Raw genomic sequence first — 10,642 nt, forward strand, 5'->3', positions numbered from 1 at the left:
GCTGTAGCTGAAAGAAAGATGAGGGCAGCCATAACAAAAAGAAAAGATTGAGAGAGAAAGAAATACATTGCAGGTTCGTACTGTGCTTATCTCATGCCCCCATGTCTTTAACCTCAATACATCCGTTTGGATTAGGCCTCACTTACAGTGGTTTTAGACAGATTTTGTACAGTTTGGCATTGTATTTACAATTTCCCAGACAGTTTTTTCCCTAGGGCTCAGCTTTAAACATGACAGACATGCCTCTCATACATGCAGACACACAAGCATCTGTACACCTATACTCATTAGTTAGCTTATCTCCACCATCAGCTCTGAAACACTGAGAGCCCCGGTCTGCTGCTTTCAATTCAGAGCTACAACTTTGTGTGTGTGTGTGTGTGTGTGTGTGTGTGTGTGTGTGTGTGTGTGTGTGTGTGTGTGTGTGTGTGTGTGTGTGTGTGTGTGTGTGTGTGTGTGTGTGTGTGTGAGAGAGAGAGAGCCTTTCTTTGTGATATCAGACGCTGAGACAGAAAGAGCTGTCGAGAGTTTGCCAGGATTAATGGACATTAGCACATGAAGTTTTGAAGAAAGCAGGAAATGCCACAGGAAATGCCTCAGAGGGTGTGTAATGCTATCTCCGATCGCTGCCCATGTGGCGCATTATGTATGCTGGTGGGGTGGGAAAATATTGGCGGCTTTTGTACGTTTAGCACATGATTAAGATGGTAAATATTTTGAGAAATTTTGAGAAGAGATATTTTAGAGAAAGTGATCGTATTGTTGCACCAAGACACCAATTATTCTAATGAGAGTAGTAATAATCACAAAACTCAAATCAGATAAATTGATTACGTTTTTACAAAAGAATGGCATTTGGTATGGAGTAAAGTAAACCCTATTTTATTTATTAATCCATCATCAATCCATTTATTAGGACTGTATGTCTACGTCAGTGGCGTCCAGCAGTTGGATATAAAGAGTAATTTCCTCAAAATATAGCATGAGTAAATTATCATTATTGAAGAATGTATAACTGTTTAACATTAAATCTAAAATGATAGAATATGAGTTAATTGAAAATCAGAAGAGAAAGCATAGAACAGCTTTGTTTTTTAAAAATACAAACACTTTTTCAAACACAAAAATTGTAGAGTGGTTTTGCTTTTACCATGTCTACACAACACGTCTATCTTATGCATTTCGTTATTGGTACAATAACATAACATGGTTTGATGTCTCACGGGTACCTGAGCCCAGTCTCGCCCCCTATGTGTGTATTTCACACCCAGGGAAACAGAGCGACAATCAGGTAGTATCTTATCAGCACAGGAAGAAACTACCGTGTGTCTGTCACCACTGTCCACGGGCTCATACAAAATCCTCAGGAAACATAAGTTCACACTTTGTTGTGCTACTGAGTTCACTGATTAACATTGAAACACTTTTCTTTTTGATTCAGCAGTTGTGAAAGGAAATCACAAGAATGAGCAGCTGGTTGGCAGGTGACAGCATGAACGAGGGATATCAGGAGGGCGATCAGATAATGTTCGGAATGTGTTTTATAAATCCACTTTGTACAGTTTATCCTTCTTTTCCATGTATATTATGGCCTACAATGACACAATGTTAGGTGATACACTTCAGGTCTCTGTGAAGAAATATGACATAAGGTGTTAGGTAAAAGACAGACGAGCACAGACACACCTAAAGACACACAACCCATTTTGTGTTTGACCTTTATTAGAGTACATTTCTATGAATCATTTCTGGTGTCCCCGGCCCTTTTATTCTATTTTTAACACATTATTTGTTATTTCACGTCTGGGTAAAGTAACTGGCTGCTCTGAAAAGATGATCCTGGGAACTATTTCATGCAAATAACTAGAATTTGTTGTTCAATCAGTTCAACGATCAAAACCTAAAAGTGCTCTACAGAAAAATGATAATGAATGCTGATACTTGTTTTAGCTATAGAAGAAGAATTAATAACAGACACAATAGCAAGTATTCCAAGTTTGGACTTAGTAGTTCAGACTTGGAGGACAGGAGGACACAGTACGGCCGTTAATGTGAAATGCATTCTGGGATACCTGGCTCTCTGAAGTCTACACAAGACTCCTCCGATGCATCCTCGATTCAATGGGCAGAGCAAGTCATATCCGGGCATTTAGATCGTAGTTGGCGAGACTATTAAATTGGAAAACGGTACTCTGGCTGCGACTGATGACTTCCACGAGAAGACAAGTAAAACCAAGAACACAGATTGAGAAGTGGCTAATATTTTCAGACAAGAGTAGTTTCCTTTCTTTCTGTTTACTTTCTCTCACATCCATTTGTGTATTCTTGACATTGGCTTTATTTGCCCATTGTTTGGGGTTCCACAGGCTAAAACTGCCTTAAATGTAATAATAATTAGTTTTGCTTTTCTTTTGACCTTATTGAAATCCAGTTTCTATAGAAACTAAGGTAGAAACTCTCTGTTTACTACAAATTGGGCGTGCATGTTTGATGACATTAACATTAGGACTAACATTTCTCTCCTTTTCCTCTGTGAATCACTGCATAGCAGCAACAACCCACGCCCTGACCTCTGAGCTCACATTATACCTTTCAAGAGTATTTCACTTTGCACTTGGCATGGACATTTCTAAACCAGGTGCCACTTTAACACCATGTCTTGTGACCAATACGTTTACATGTTCACTTTAACAAGTAAGTTAGACGTCAAGTCGCACTGTGACCCATGCATCTCCTCTGCAGTCACCTCCCTACAACCTGCAGCTCAGTTTCCCAGAAATCTGATCCACTTCCACTGTTTCTATGAACCCTGACTTTCAATCCATTTCTCATATTCTTGCGCTATATTTCTCTGTCTTCTGTTGACATGCGTTGCATATCATATTTGATTCACCCATACAACCTCAACCGTAAGAAGGAGAGTGGCAGGTGGGGGGTCTGTTTTCCTCATCAGTGGAAGTCTAGGTCATCAAACCACAAGAGCCTCTGGCTCACCTCAGACAAACTTTGGTTTCGTCTGACTGCCACAAAGAGACCAGTGTTTTAAGCTTTAAACAAGGGACATTATTATCTAGCTGCGTCAGTGAGAACGTGTGTGAAATCTTTCAATCTAATGTCTTTGTGACAGAGCAGTGTGTATTCTTATTAATTCTACGCAGCTCGAAGAAAATGCAACATCATAACACAACTGAACAAAAAAAAAATGATTTTCAGAGCAGACCTTCCCTTCCCCAAAGGGGAATTTTGGTATTTTTCAACCTGGAACTTATTTCTCCATGTATTTTTGTGTAACTCACTCATGGCAACAACTTTTCTTTTTAAAATGGTCCAGTATTGAGCAAGAGCACTGCAACTGCCTGTAATCAGATGGGGCAACTCTGCACCGTCAATGTACGTCCACCAAAGGGTTTGTTTTTGCCACTGACAGGCTCAGGTAGTGTCTCACTACATTATGTAAAGAAGTCTTGCCAGAAATCTCATAATTTGTGTTATCTAAAATATATTTTTTTTTTAAATAACAGCTGGACTTGTTTTTCAAAGGATTTGGTTTGTCCATGTTCCAAGACACAACATCATCTTTGGAAACCTGATGATGAGTCTCAGTAAATAAGATTTATGATTGTGTTGAATTGCAAAAGGTCTCAGTCTCCTTTAGCGTATTGAAAGGCTGACAAAAGATAATTTGAACCAGACGGGACCAGCTCACAGGCTCCCGAGTAAAAGTTCCTGCTAGAATATTCTAAAAGGAGCTAGGATGTCACCAGTAGGCTCTGCTCCATCTCCCTCCCTACATTTTAGATAGCGGACAGATGGAACTAGGCTGTCGCTTTGCTAAAGTTAGCAATGCAATTAGTTCACACACTAATTAGCTGTGAGAGGAGCAGAGGCATGCCAGATTTCCCTGGTGTCCAAAGCCCGTTTCCCAGTAAATGAGGTCCTGGTAGCAGCAGCAGCAGCAGCAGCAGCAGCAGCGGCAGGAAGTATCCAAAAAGAAAAACATGGCAGCTCCTATGATACATAATGGTTCAACACTTGATATAACTGTGGTTTAGTTCTGGGAAATGAGAGTGAAAATGTCTGTTCTTCTGTGTGATATGACAAGGGCAAATATTTCCTAATCAGTTGTAACTAGAATGACTTTTTCCATTTTATACAAATTGTAGAACAGTGGTTTGTGTTTTCATTAGCTCAGAATGAGCCTGTAGGAACCTGCCCAGCTGCACCGCCATCTTGCTACAGTAGGTCAAAAGGGACAAACCAAACACTGGCTTTAGAGAGGGCCTTTTGCATTTTTTCGGAAGAGACCAATAAATTCTATACACTGCTCCAGCTCTCCTTTGGGTTGTATCTGAGGTTAGGAACAAACGACCTGTGTGGTCATATGGGTTGGAGGACTTTTTGGCCAAAAATGTTGAGAATTGCTATTCCAGAAATGTGAATAATTCATTTTAAAATGTATTAAAAGTTTCCCATGTTACAACATCAACATAGTACTAAACCACACTGTATAAGTAGGATTCTTTCATTTACTTAAACATCTCTTATACTGAGCTCTTTATTTTAACTCTACTTGGAATAAAAGTGGTTTTACTTTAGAACCAGGATTCCTGAGAAGGACACTTTACCAAACACTTGTATTTGTTAGTACTGCTAGGCAAGCGTGGCACTGTAGAAAAAATGTCTACTGAGTGTTGCTTCAAGTGTGTGTTGAGGTGAAACTGCAAGCCCGGGAATGTGTAGGGGATATAAAACAATTAAAGCTCTCTTAAGGAAGTGCAGCGCCGGTACACCTCCAAATAGGGAGTGCTCTGGTCTGGTGAGCAGATCCATGTCATGCGTAGCGCTTATCATAAACAGGGCCAAATGCTTCACTTGACTGACACTCCGGACACATTAGACGTTCATAATGGACATGAAGGTCAACTTGATGCATGCCACCTTAAATTACATCCTTACTCTTGCTTATCTTCCAAGGTCTTCACAGTCTTTTCTGACCCCGACCACTCATCAGGTGAGACAGTTTTATAGGCTTTCCTTATGTTAAAGCATCCAATACAACCGAAACTGTACCAGTAAGATGAGTCATTTGTAGTTTCTTTCAACAGGTGCCAAAAGGAACATAAATCACATGTTTTCGACAATCTAGGCCGAATCTGAAGGGAAATATGTAAACTTACCGTCTGACTCAGACCACTAGTTGTGTAAGACTTGGGTTTCTGAGCAATAAACAGCATTGATTTCACATTGTTGTTTGTCTGACAGTGGAGAAGAAATTCTCTGGCACCAAATGAAAGCAGGGAAGGTCTCTTTGGAACATTAACTATTCATGCACTTGTACTCCCCTGGAGGGACGGGATCAGGAATCCCACCCATTTACGAGAAAAGGGCAATGTCTCAAGGAAACTGATCCAGATCTGAGGGTTCGGGTGGAGCGCTGCTTAGCTGTTTTTCTTTCACGTCTTTTAAAAAATGAAATCTTGCTTTACTACAATGCTTTTCAACATTAACTCTAAAGGCATTTACTCTTTTTTGTAGGGATTTAACTGTCACTCCTATTCACTGTCATTTGAAAGAAACTCTAAAGGACAGCATAAATAGAAATACCTCTCAAATCTTCAAGGTAAAAATGCCGCCCTTCTGAAGGTTAACTTGTTTTGGTTTCATTACTTTTATCCACAAAGCATTCCTACAAATTCTCTACAAATCTAGATTGGGAATATCAGCAAATATTGGTCCTTGATCAAAAAAACAAAATGGACTGTTATCACATTATAAAGTTAGTATGGCAAACATGTCGTCGTCACCCTGTTAAAATAAGCGCTTCACTAATTTTTTCAAGTTTTCCAGTCAACACAAGCAAACTTCACATAGGCCATTATCATAAAGGGGTAAAGTCATGTAATCTGATCAAGTGAGGGCGATTTTACCATAGGTGGCCAGCGTCATGAGGTGATCCATCCATCTTCAACCGCTTGTCCATATCGGGGGCGCAGGGGCCAGCTGACATTGGGTGTAAGGCGGGGTACACCCTGGACAGGACACCAGTCTATTGCAGGGCACATAGAGACAGACAACCATTCATACTCACATCCACACCAACGGACAATTTAGAGTCATCAATGAACCTTAACACATGCATGTTTTGGACCGTGGGAGGAAGCCATGCAGGGGGAGAACATGCAAACTCCAAAGCAGAAGAGCCCCAGCGGGGATTCAAACCAGGAACCCTCTTGCTTTTGAGGCTACAGTGCTAACCACCACACCATCGTGCGGTCATCGAGGAGATAATTTAGGCAAAATAAAGCAATTTTGACAAAAAATGACAGTGTGACTGTTAAAATAATGTTGTAACTATTGACCCGTCCAATAGGCTGTTCTCATTCACTGTTTGATAAGACCGCTAAACTCCTAGGGAGGAAGGTTGGGGAACCCAAAAATACAGGACTTTCACCTGGAGGGCCGACGTTTGTGCCCTAGAAACCAAGCCAAACCACAAAATTTTTTCAAAGCCTTATGTTGCCTAAACCCAACAGGTCATCTGTGTCTGCGGATTAAGGTTATGTTTCTTTGATTCTAGTAACTTCCTGTTTTGTTTTGAAAGTACTCACCTCTTGTCTCATTTCAGATTCCTCCACTTCCTGCTGTCCTGGGTTCCCGCCATATCTGTGTCTATTTAGTCTGTGTGATCCCCTCTCTATTGTGCCAGTTTTTTTACAGCTCTATTCTGACAGGATGAGTTTAATGTGGGGACGTAAGATAAAATAGTCTCAGCTCAGGAAGTAATGTAATATAAATGGCCAATTCGCATGGGATTAAGAAATCCCTGTATTCTACCAGAGGTAGAAGGGGTTACTCGATTTATGCACTATGTCACCTACCGCCATGTGCGTGCTATGTAGCTTCCTGATATCACAAAATTAAGTAAACATGCAACTAATGGACAGAATCGATGATCTAAAAAAAGTGATGAGAGCTTCTTCAAGGCTCTCCATGCTTAAAAATATGTAGATACTACGTATTGACGGGTTATAACGGAATATCAACATGTGTTTTATGACTTGTTTTGCCTAGTCGACATGACTCTGGTAAAAATGACCTTACCCCATGTCCCCATAATAAACTAATCCCGTCTGAATAGGGCTTAAGATCTTCTGTGTCTTGTGTTCCGGCCAATATTTTGTGAATGCTTTATTGCAAATTAGATCTTGTTCCTTGTGTATTGGACCCATACAAAGTATAAAAAATGGACGTGGCCCCTCCATTATGTTCCTAAACCATCTGTTTGTACAGTCGATCGAAGAGCAAACCATCTTGTCACTTATGGTAACATCATCACACGAATGGCCGCAGTCGAGGTCAAGATGATGGAGTTAGCGTGCTAATCCTGACAAATAGCCTCCGAGGAGAAGTGAGGGCCAGCGGTTTGTGTACCGACCTGATTCCAAGTAAAACTAATGTATTCTACCTGCCTGTGAGTTGAGTTGGGCTTCTGAGTCGCTCCAGTGTTACAGGTAGTTTCTATGCCTAAACCTTATCATCACCTTTTGTTGCCGAAACGTAACCGCCATGGTCCGCGTCCAGTCGTTTCACAGTGTTAAATACAACGTAATATTATGTAAGATATCATAAGAGTTAGTGCAGAACCGAATACATTGATTCGGCAGACACAGAGAAAAAATAGCTTACTTTTGTGAATTGTTTTTCAAGCAACCTGTGAAACAAAACAGTAAAATTCCTGTCTATAAAACCAAAACAATGAGCTGAAAGATGCTAAAATGCTGAAATATAGAGTATGGTCATAATTCAGGTTCATCAGTACGATCGAACTCTGATGTTATTTATGTTAACATTTGGATTAGTGCAGCTTTAAAAGGAGCTGAGCCGCTGGACAGGCTATGAAAACAAACAGGATTTGGATTATAACACACACACACACAGTGAGTGCGACTTCATTCTCTACTCAGGATGCCATTACTCCATTATATCTTTACAAGGTAACATTTGTTTGCTGCTATATTATTGCTTTGAGTACATCTATTTTAATGTTTTTACTGCATTGTGTAAAGCACGTTGAATTGCCTCATTTGTAGTAAAGGTAATAAACTTCTCTTACCTTGTCATGGGAGATTATGTTTGTCTTAGATGGACTTGTGAAAGCTTGTATATTATATATATCTCTACAAAGCCCCATCAAACCCCATTTTTTTCAAATGGCTTCACTTCTTGTATGGGTATGGGTATGGGTTACTTATATATTGTTTATCTGTATCTTCAACCTTTTACCTTTAAACATCTTCAACCACTTCACATCCGTAAATGCAGACTTTATAACCCAGTCCACAGTCAGACCACCCGACTTGCCCTCTTTAACCACATGCTTATCCCCATGCCCCCCCCCCCCCCCCCCCCCCCCCCCATGAACCTCCCGCGGCACAGAGACTCCATCTTTAACTTCATGTCCGGAGTATTGACAACAATGCCCCCAAAGCACCAGATGGAGAGCCATAAATCACGGGCCCATGCACACCCAAGAGAGTCCATAAATAGTGTAACAGTTCTGAGGGTAAAGACATCGTGGTGAGGCCCTGGTCCCTCAAGGGTCGAGGGGGCCGTGGCAACATGTGAGCCACCAACCCATAACTCTCTCATTCTTTCAGTGACAGAAAGCCTTCTTTACGTTCTCATTTACTTGCGAGTAAATCATAGAGGGGAAACACTTCCATGCACTTTCTCTTCAGCTATGACTACTGATGACGGCGGCTTGTCTGGAAGCGTTCTGCAGAGACAAACCAGATGTCTGAGTGGTGATCGTGTGTGACAAAGAAAGACAGAGATATGGAAGAAGACACTGACAGGGAGGTTGAGGCAAGTTATTTCCAAGAAATTCATAGGATTGTTTTTTACCAATACCAGAGGACTGAGTAGGATATAAGTGCTTAGGTTTATGAACTGATAACTGATCTGATTCTATCTTCTGGCTTTGACAAATCTCAACCATCTGATGCTTTACGCAAACAAAAACATCCTCCAGGAAATTTCCCTTTATATAAAGATTTATTTCATACCAGTCACAGCCAATGTAAACCACATACAGATGCCAGACCATGAGAATTGATACATTTAATCCCTTCACTGTTATAAAAAAAGGGGGGTTCAAGCATAGTCATAGGGGTCAGGCGGTTGTTGCAAGTGTGTTTCTGTTAAACCCCATGGCTGAATCTATTTTCTGAGGCACCTATGACACTCATCTGGACCACAACAATGCCCCCTTTCTCTTCTCTGCCTCACGCTTGGCTGACTTTTCTGAATACAACCCAGGGCGAAATAATCCATACCCCTGAACCCCCACACAGCACTCACATACATGGAAACACACACATGAATGCACATGTGGGCACTTATATGGTCACACGTGTTGGGGGCTCACTGACAAGCAAGTCTCACTTCATGTAGGATTTACAAGCAAACTTGTGAAACTTGGGCAAAAACGTCACATTCAAAGAGAGGAGCAAATGAAACAGGCAGACAATACACATAATGCATGCAGGGACATTGCAACCTAAACATCTACAAGCGCACAAATGGGAAACCTCAGAATTACAACACTGCCTTCATGTGGAGACATGTATGCCATGCATATTGTTCTCCACAATTAGTTAAAATTTGTACCAAAACTATTATATATGACAGTCTACATAATACTGACTTATATGCACACATACACTTTTGTTTCATAATATTATTATTTACAGTCTATCTATACAGATCTGTTTTCATTAGAAGTGCATGTAACACAACAGCCTTAAGCAACATATAACCAATTCATTCACATTTAACACTTGCCAACAATTCTTTTTCATAAACTCATGACCATTTAATTTAATTCAATTAATTTAACCAAGGAAAAGGACATGTATGTGTAAATTTCTTAGATTCATTCATTCTTACTTCATTTGCTCTCTCTGCTGTTTTATTTTTGTATATATTATTATTGTTATAGTATAATTTGCATGTTTTGTTGTATATATTATTATTGTTTATTGTTTATAGCACACTGTGCACTGTATATATACACTATGTATATATTGGATTCTATTTATGTTATGTACAAAGTTTTGATTTGCTGACCCGCTACTGCTGTTACAACATAATTTCCCAGTCTGGGATCATTAAAGTAATTCTATTCTATTCTATTCTATTAAAGTTTAAATTTAATGGTGGCTTAATGAGAGCAGTTCACTCTCTGTGTACACACGACAATAACAGTAAAGGCAAAAATCCAACAGTTAGACAAACATAAAACTTGCATATGGCCGATGATGTTTTAATGTGTTAAGATCTATGGAAAGCCATTTGTGCAACTAATGTCTTTGTCATGTTTAGATGACATTAAAATATATTAACATGTGGAGTTTGGTCATGTTGACACACATTATTTTTATGCCTTTTCCGGTTATGGCCATTGAGGGGCCTTTAATCAAGGCGTTCATACATATTCAGGGGGATAGTTGCATCAGTTATGTTATAAAAATCTACATTTTAACACATTGAAAATAGACACTTTGACATTTTTCTACACCTCAAGACGTCTGATTTTGACATGTTAACACAAAAAACACCTGTCATGGTGAAAGTCTAGTCT

Source organism: Echiichthys vipera (genome assembly GCF_963691815.1).
Source record: "Echiichthys vipera genome assembly, chromosome: 19".
NCBI classification, from domain to species: domain Eukaryota; kingdom Metazoa; phylum Chordata; class Actinopteri; order Perciformes; family Trachinidae; genus Echiichthys; species Echiichthys vipera.